A 9,728-nucleotide genomic window follows, 5' to 3' on the forward strand; every position below is an offset into this window, starting at 1 on the left:
ATGGCATACACAATGCACTAACACGCAACCTAGCATACGCAATGCTATGAATTGAAAGGCATACACAATGCATAATGGATTTACACCAATCATGAGTGGACCTCAGCCACACTCACATCAGTGGCCATTAGATGAAAAAGAGACAACCGAAATGCGTGCACACATGCACGCAAATCGAGGACCGAACCTAAGGCATAAAGTACCACTCTACCAAAGCATGGCAAAGAACGAAAGATGGACTATGAACATGTAATTTCCAGCACTAAAACATGATGCTAAATGGTCCCGAAACATGGAAATAAGGCACCCGATGCATGAAATAAGCCCCGAAATTCAAAGTTAGGCACATGTATTGAATTGCAAGTATACAAAGCAAGCATTATTTGATCATGAAGTCAAAAGATAGAGCCAAGGCAGTCTCAAAACATGCACATTTCTAGTTTAGAGCATAGCCAAAAGATACTAACATGATGGACTAAAATAGCATGCAACATTGGCTAGCAAGCATGGTTTACATGGCATATATATGAAGCAAATGAGAACTCATCAAACCAGCCAAAAATAGTGAATAAAACATGCCAAAATATGCCCAAATGATCACTGAAATGCAGCCAATGCATGCAAAAATGAGGGGCTTCTTTGGAGGGCCTTGCAAGGGGTTGTTAAGCACATACAAGATAGACATGAAGCATAGCAAAACCACCTCTGGAAATGAACTATGACAGCCCTAAAACTCACTAAATTGGCTCTGAAATGGGTCTAGGAAACATGCAAAGAAAGGCTCCTTTGAAAGGCTTTGGATGGGATTGCTCTACACATGCATTGTAGACATAAAATATGGCCAAAAGGGCCTTGGACAGCGCCAAGGCAGACCTTAAAACTCACAGAATGAGGCCTGAAACAAGACTTCAATGCATGCAAAATAGGATCCCTTTGGAAGGCCCAAAAGACCACCAAACAAGACAAGGAGAGAGGGGGTCACTCCCTTCTAATGCAAGTGCTCTAATGCATAGCCTTAATCATGAAGAGATGAAGCATGCATAGGGGGAAGATGACCCCAAACAGAAATGGGACCTTAACCAAACTTGAAGAGGATGTCAAAACAAGACTTTTTCCAGTTTATAGAAAATCTCGAAAGTGCTCACAAGTAAGGCTAAAATAGGATGCAAAAATAGCCCCAAAAGAGAGATTGAACAAACAAGGAAGTAAATGACTTCAAACAGTAAAGTGCCCTTAAACAAAGTTTAAGAGGGGCTCAAAATAAGTCACTTTACAGTTTATATCAAATCTCAAAAGTGCTCACAAGTAAGTCCAAGATATGATGCAAAATAAACCTACAAAGAGGAATAAAACATGCAAGGGTGTAGGAGGCCTCAAACAGAGAAGTGTCCTTAATATATTCAAGAGGAGCTCAAAATATGACACTTTCTAGTTTATGACAAAGTCCATAAATACTTGCAAGTAAGGCTAATCAATGGATCAAAAAAATGCAAGTTTAATGGAAATAGGCACTTACCCTTGAAGAGCAGCAAAGCTGGAGCTTTTGGACCATGTTGGTGAACCTTCAACCCTTGCAAGTCAGTCCCAAAGTGCTGGAATGGATGATGGGGGTGTGGTGCTAGGGGTTGTAGTGCAAAAGGGCTAAGAAAACTAGGGTTTTGGAGCATGGAATAGTGACTATGAAGGATGGAGGACATATATCTTCACAGAAAATGCTCAACCCTCAGATATGAAGCCAAGCCTCTCCTTTATAGAGGAGAGGCTTCAAAATATCCCAAAGGGACCTCAAGTATCCTCCATACACGTGTATGGAGGATGCACCAAATGGCCTCCAGCTGGCACAGCTGGATTACACTCAGAGAGAGCAAAAGCAAGAAGCAGGCCGGCCAGTTCAAGTGGCTGGCCGGCCACTCGCCCCTGGTCGGCCGACCAGGGGTCAAAAAGGTCAACAACAATTTCTGGCCGGCCTACCCAAAAAGGTGGCCTCTCAAATGAGCACAACACAGCTGTGTAATGAAAAACCAGAAAATGTGAATCAAGAGAGAGAAAAGCTAGCTTTTAAGCAAGGTTCAAAAGGGTCAAGATAAATTTTTGGCCGGCCTACCCATATTGGTGGCCTCCCAGATGAGCACAACACAATGGTAGTATGAAAAGCCAGAAAATGTGGCTCAAAAGTGGAAAAAATCAGCTTTCTGTTAGAAAAACCGGCTTTTGGAGAGAGAAAATGAGAAAACTGGTTTTTTAGGGGAAAAGGTGGCCTCCCACCATCCTACTACCTTCCTAACAATGAAAAAAGGGTCTCTACAAAAAATGGACCAAAACGGATGCAAAACGAAGGTTCGGGGGCCAAAACGCGCGGTTCGGGGCCCCGAAAATAGGCTATTAGGCACTGAAAGTGGCATATGACCACGAAGGTGGTCTCCCGAGCCACAGTGTCCCTCTAAAGGGAGGAAATAAGATGTGTGCCAAAAATCGGAGCAATCGGAGGTAGTTAAGCAGTCCCGAACCGAGGCACACGGCCGACGGCTCTGAAAACCGAAAACTGGGCTCCAAACGGGAAAAATGGCCTACAACCACGAAACGTAGCCTACGGCCACTAAGAGATGGTCTACGAGACCTCTCCCTCCCTTCGGGAAGAGAAAACAGAGAGAATAGGACTTGGTTCGCAAACCGAGACAAGGCACAAAAGAGCTCCAAAGTCCGGAAGCAAGGCTCGCAGCCGAGACTTCGCAACTTCAGAACAAGCACAACATGCAGCATCACTGAGCGCTCAACTGGTGACGTCTGAATCTTAAGGTCGGTCAAAAATGGGGTGTCTACAGACGCAGACAAGATTTGACTCTAAGATCTCTGGAACTATAACTCTAACACTATCTTAAATAATTATTTTACAAGTTTAAACTATTAACAAATGAGTTCAACAATAAATATCAAACTATAAAAGACACATTACTCATTTTGCATTCAAAAATCAAAATTCTAAAAAATTTACCAAAAATGATTCAAACATATCTGGTAAATTTACCATATTCTTGAGACACCTGGGTTTAGTTGGTTGGCTCTCAACTGGCCATACCCTTGGAAGGAGGTAAAAGGTCAGATGAAGGAATTCGGTCTAGTTGCCTAGCAAATGTGCCAAGTGACCACACTTACACACCAAAAATTAGTCAAGAACATTTTCTCTCCATTGAAATTCTATTTTTCCAGTAGACAACTTCATGTTTATGACATGAACTAGATGCATATTGTGTCCCTGCAAATCAACAGAATATATTCCATCATGGGCATCTACATAATGAAGATGAGAGGTGGATGAGATAAGAAAAAAAAAGTAAAAAACAAGAGAGAGAAAGAGAGAGAGAGGGAGGTGAAGCAAGTTGATTGGCTATAAATAGAACTTTGAAACTAAGTATTGGCATCCAATTGGAGCATGAAAATATGAGTACTAGAGGAAGAAAGACCTTACATGAAGATAAGAGTCTTGTTTGGTAGCCAAGGACGACTTGCCTCGTCCATCAAAGGGGGTGTTTAAGCACACCATATGTTTATATATTTAGTTCTCTTATCAATACAGAAATCGATCTCAGGACATGAATGGATAAGATTTTACAAAATTTGTAAATAGGGTCTAGTTTTAGAAAATCTTATTTGCTTATATATATTTTGTGTTTGATTTTGTAATGGGTTTATTCCTATACATTGGAACCTCCTTGTTTGGTTTGAGGCAATCTCCTTGGCTAACTAATAGGCACTTCTCTCTTATGCTAGGCCTTCTCTTCTTCCCTGCAGCACTTCTCTCTCATGCTAGGCCTTCTCTTCTCTCTCATGCTATGTCGATCAAATTCATTTTGAATGTAACTTTCACCATATCAAATTTAAAATTACACCATATATTCAATTTTTGGATATTTTTTGAATACATAGGTTTTTTTTTTTTTTTTTTTAAACTCTCGAATAAGCCCAATTTGAACTCAATAAATTAAACTAAAGTTTGAGTGGAGTTTTTTTTTTTTTTCGGGAACTAAACTAACTAATTTATTAAAGTTTTACCTTGTTAATATTTTTTATTTTTATTTTTTTAATGAAAAAAAAGAGTATCAAAACAAATAACATACAACAATAACCTAACAAATATAAATATTTTTACCAAAATAACTTAACATAACAAACAACTTCGTAACAAACTTAGGAGTTATTTAGCAAGTAATTATTTTAATAAAAAAGTCAAAAATAATAATTAAAAAGTTAAAATGTCAAAAATTTGGCATTTTTTAAGAAGTGTTACTTGATTCTTGAGATTACGCTTCTATGATGGGTCAAAAAACAAAGACATAGTTCCTCGTTATCAAAAACAAAAATAAATAACTTCTGCTTCTACTTTTATTCTAAGAGTAACGTAGATAGTAAGTTTGATTTTCACATGCTCTACTCATATTTGACTCTTATTAGTGTTACATCATGTAATTAAGAAAGTGTCACTTGATCCTCTGATTTATACTCCTGAGATGGGTAAATGATCCAAACACATTTTCGTTCTTTTTTTTTTTTTTTTTAAATTGTGCTTCAACTTTTAAATGGAAGTGACTTTTAAAATAAATTAATTAATTAACCCTTATGTATAAAGGGAAAAAAAATGAGACGTAGAAAAAATAATTACAAATTTATAAAAGTATATCTCCTATTTGCATAATTTAGTGCATAAATTATTAATATTTTTGTGAGTTTGTAATTAATTTTTTAAATAATTCTTCTTACTATTTTTTTGATATTCCTCTATTTATAATAATTTCTGGTCCAACCAAGCATAATTTTCCTTATCTGTTAGGCCATCTCCAACGGTGCATCAGATTTGAAATTTGATGAAAAAGTCACTTTTTCTCCCTCTAATTGTTTCACCAAACTGATATCAAATTGAGAATTAAGCAAAAATTTCACCAAGTTGAGAATGCGCTCGGTCTTTCACCAAAACACTATTCATTACCGTTGTATTTTCATTACCGGATGACCAATTTTACACAAAATTTTGTACAGATTTTACACTGGAAGGTCGACCACCCAGTCGACCCCTGGGTCGACCCCCCGGATGACCCTCAAGCTTGAAAATTCAATTACAAAATTGTACAGATTTTGCTCTTTCCGGTTGACCAGCCGGTCGACCGGCCGATCATTCCCCCAGATGTCCGGTACGTTTTGATGAAAGCTACAGTACACCGTTAGAGTGATTGATATCAGATTGAGCCAAATGCCTTTTTTTTTTACTAAAATTTGATGAAAATTTTGTTCAATCGTTAGAGATGCTCTTAGGAAGTGGTGTGTGTGTGTGTGTGTGTGTGTGTGTGTGAGAGAGAGAGAGAGAGAGAGAGAGAGAGAGAGAGAAGCGAGAAGAGAGAGAGGGAGGAATGGCAACAGTGGCAACAATAATTCCTTCAATCTCTTCCCTGAATCTGCATTTTTAGGCAAATCGAAAGAAGGGTTTGGGATTGGACTCAACAAGAAGAAGAAGAAGATTGAATTCTCTTGTTAGCATCACTCGATCCAGCCTTCTTCACACCAATGCTCCTCTCCTTGAATCTGCAGCCAAGCACACTATAACATTCTCACTTTCATTCTCTTTTTTCTCATCCGGATTCTATGATGTATCCTATATTGTGATGTTCTTTAACCCAAACCCCAAATGAAAAAAAGAGAGAAAAAGAAAAGTATGCCATGTTTCTTGTTCATATTATGGGTTTTGTTATAACTAATATTTAGTTTTGTGTGTTTGGTTTTATGTTATAATAGAATACAAATTAAGTTAATTTGGTTATAACATCTTTGTAATAAATTATTTGTCTTTAATTATCTGTCAAATATTCTCAATATCAAATTATTTGAACTGCATTGCCTTCTGAAACTGGTGACCATAGTATGGGGATCATGGACATGTTGCTCAATCAGAAATTATTGGTAAATTAAATCCAATTCTAATGCACCATTTGTTTGGGCGGAGAACATTTTCTACATAAAACTTTTTTTCAAAACATTTTTCTATGTTTGGTGGTGGTGGTGGTGGTGGTGGTGGTGGTGGTGGTGGGATGAAGGTGATGGTGTGGTGATGGTGTGGTGATGGTAGTGGTGGCCATGGTGATGGTCATGTATGGTGGTGGTAGTAGTATGGTGATATTGGTATGAGTTTAATCTGGAAAATATTTTCTGCCTTTTAAAAGCAAAAAATATTTTCTACTCAAAAAGACTTATTTTTAATTAGATTTTTATTTTCTATTGTACCAAACACCAGAAAATACAAAAAGCCCAAACAAACGGAGCGTTGTCAATCCCATTTCACTCTTCTCTTGATTATCTGCAATTATGTAGGGAGCAGGTAAAGGGCAACTAATCTGTATCTTCTCCTCTTCGATGTTCTTTTGTAGGTGGATATATTCATTAAAAGTGGCATGGTGGTTGGATTAGGATCTGGCCTTACTTCATGCACGACTATATAATATTTGGGTCGGCAACTTCGTGTGGGTGCTATAAAAGATATAGTAGGAACGTGAGTTCATTTCTATACTTCCCTTTTATCCGCTATCAAATAAGTTGCCTACTATCTTGACCAATTGAATAGAATAATAAGATAATTCCTATTAATGTGAGAAGTTTAATTAGCTGAGCATATCTTGGCAGTTGATGGTATTGCATCTAGTTATATTCTATTTTTTTTTATCGAAAAAAATTGAGTTATTAGAAAAGAAGAAAAGTACCACAGAGAACGGGAGAACAAGGAGTCCTCCAAGAAAAGAAAAGAAAAAAATAAAGACAAACCAAAATCTCGCACTACATATCACACACTGCCTCAAATCTTTAGAATTTTTTTTTTTTTTAAAAAAGAGTGGAATTCTTTAGTATATTCTCTTCTTTTTTCTGGTCTCTAGAGGTTCAAGGCAACATGCAATTCTTGTGTAATTATGCACTTTTTCTACTCATTCTAGATAGAACATGTCGATGATTATCAGTCATTCTCTTGACTTGGTGCAAGTTAAAAGCTTGTTTATTAGACTTGTTTGTTTTCAATCACAAAGTAAGTTTAATTGTCGTTGGTGTGATGTAGATCTGTTGGTAGTGCCAATGAAGCAGCGAAGGCAGGAATTCCATTGGATCACTACCAAGATACTTCTCAAGTGTGCACGATTTCTATGTATCCAATAGCTAGGTTGCATTTTAACTAGTGTTTGTGAGTATTTACATGCTTTAGACAGCTCTCTTTGTATCCTAATTTGAAAGCAGACCAAAAAAAAAAAAAAAAATGTGAATCTGTGTGTTACTTTATTTAAAAAGTAACATATATAAAGATCAATTTACTTTTGCACTTCCATTTTTTCTTTATTGATTTAATTTGTCTTGTACCTTGTACTTATTTATTCCATCAATAAAGTTTCTTTTTTGCCGATCAAAAAAAATAAAGATCAATTTAGACAAAATCTCAAGGGAAATGAAAAGGGTGTTCAAATTCCCACTTGAATTTGATAAATTTCTTTTCAGAAGGTTTTCTAGACTGGTCCTATTAAATGACGCCATGAATTCACTGATCACTTGTATGCTTTTTCGTAAACTTTATACTATTGCACTTGTCCTTTAACTTGTTATTTTGTAGATTGATTTTGCATTCAACAATGCTGATATTATTGAAGAAAGAACACTTATTTCTGTAATTGGGCGTCAGAGATTGCAATGGGAGGAATCTGTAATTCAAGAGAAGGTGAGTCAAAATATTGTTATTTGTTGGACTCAAGTTATGTTATTTCCAAATCATTTTTGATTTCTTGATCAAAACTTATTGTCTTTCTTTTCCCTCACAGAATACACTCAAAGCTACTGAGAAACTTGTATTCATTGTCACAGAGAAACAATACAAAAGTGGTCTAGAAGGTTCAATTCCAGTTTTAATTAAATCTGTAAGCTCACATGCATTATTGGCATAAATTGCTGGAAATAATTTACCAAAATAAGGGTTAATTGACTTAATTGACATTTTAAAATTCATGTGTCAGTTCAACTAGATGGAAACTGTAGAAGAGATTGAAGACCTATTTTTAGGTGATACGGAGGTATTCTCATTACGATAATATGGCATAATGTCATCACAACGACAATTCCTTTTCTCATATGTAGAATAATAAGAGCCTATTTGGTGCAACTTCTTACAAGCTTAAGGTTGATAATTTGAAAGCAGAAGCTAAACCCCTTCCTAAGCTTTTCAATAGTCAGTTTTTCTTAGCTTAATTTAGCTATTTTTGTCTCATAAGGTGTAAGCAGAAGTTAGTAACACTCTGGCACATAAAACAGCCCCTATAACCTACATCAAACAATGCTTAAATAACTCTCGTAATTATGACTGCAATTGCATAATTACAGGTATGGAGGAGACCATCTATAGGCCATGCAGGTCCAACGGGAGGCGACTTCCCACTAATCACTAGAGAAGGGCATAATGTTCTTGATGTTATATTTACGTTGCCAATACTAAACCTTGGTATGATATGACTATCATGGTGATCGCCTTAATTTCCTATGTTTTTGTCCATGTTGTATGATATTTTCTTAGAGGACCATTGCTTTTACCCGCAGTTGAAGTAGCCAACACTCTTGACAATATTGATGGGGTTGTAAACCATGTAGTCATTTCTAAGATCTCGCAAGTTCCAAGTTGCCTTATGACCTTCTTCTGTTTTTGCATGGATGACATTTGTTTATGCTTGATGGATAGATAAGAATTTGCAGGAAAATTAACTAAATGAATAAAATTGTGATACTATCCTCAATGGCATGTAGAGGTCACAACTTGGAGTGATGGCAAGTGCTATCCACTCCCAGCCCTATGATGCAAGCCTAAGTCACAAAAATCAGCTTGTCCTAAAAAATGGTGGAAATGTCGCCTACCTCCTACATCTCCTATACCCTATTGTAAGTGGAGCCTTGTACACTGACGTTTACTATCCTCGTGACATGTTTTGGGACATTGCCACACCTTATCATATGTCATTGCCACATCATTAGGAGCCTCCATGTGCCTACCTTCGTTTGAAAGACACAAACCTACAATATGAGGACATGTGTGCCTCCATTATCACTCCCTCTATTTGTTGAGCTATGTTATTCCCCAAGTGGAGATTAAAGCAAATGATGCCTATGGCCTAAAAGCTTCACTCTACGTACTTGAAGCCCATGACGTTATGCCCTTAAGGCATTGATGCCTGCCTAGATTGGGAGTAAGGCCTACAAATTTGAGCTGAGTATGGAGTCATTGTGTAGTAGCCTCCATGCTACTTCCATGACACACTCTTGTAAGATATTACCCATTGATTAGATCCTTCGGATCATATGGCTCAGTGTTCTAAACTGAGGGTTCGCTTGGGCTTCTGATGGTCCTACTCATCTAAGTATAACTTAATTTTGTGTTTCTTGTCAGTTCTATTTGATAATTTTCTCCTCCATAGATAGTCAAGTGAATCATCACCATAGTTAAAGGTAGCTGCTTCGGAATGATAAACCATTTTCACATTGTCTACTTCTGATAGTTGTTTTGAACACCATTCTTTCTGGGTTATTCTTATTTCATTTCAAAAGGAAACTGATACATGGACAATGTTTTGGTTTTTTTTCTCTCTCTCTCTCTCGCACACAAACATTAAGTAAAATGCAGATGGGTTAAGCATTGTAGAGAATCCACCAAAGAATGCAGAGAGCAGAAT

The 9,728-nt window shown here is 36.9% G+C and overlaps 1 pseudogene; it reads left to right on the top strand.

Annotated features, from left to right (window-relative positions):
• Positions 1-6,419: 6,419 nt before the first annotated feature.
• Positions 6,420-9,502, top strand: LOC114292525 (putative ribose-5-phosphate isomerase 4, chloroplastic; annotated as a pseudogene).
• Positions 9,503-9,728: the final 226 nt, after the last annotated feature.

Source organism: Camellia sinensis, chromosome 8 (genome assembly GCF_055761805.1).
Source record: "Camellia sinensis isolate YWXY chromosome 8, ASM5576180v1, whole genome shotgun sequence".
Classification (NCBI taxonomy): domain Eukaryota; kingdom Viridiplantae; phylum Streptophyta; class Magnoliopsida; order Ericales; family Theaceae; genus Camellia; species Camellia sinensis.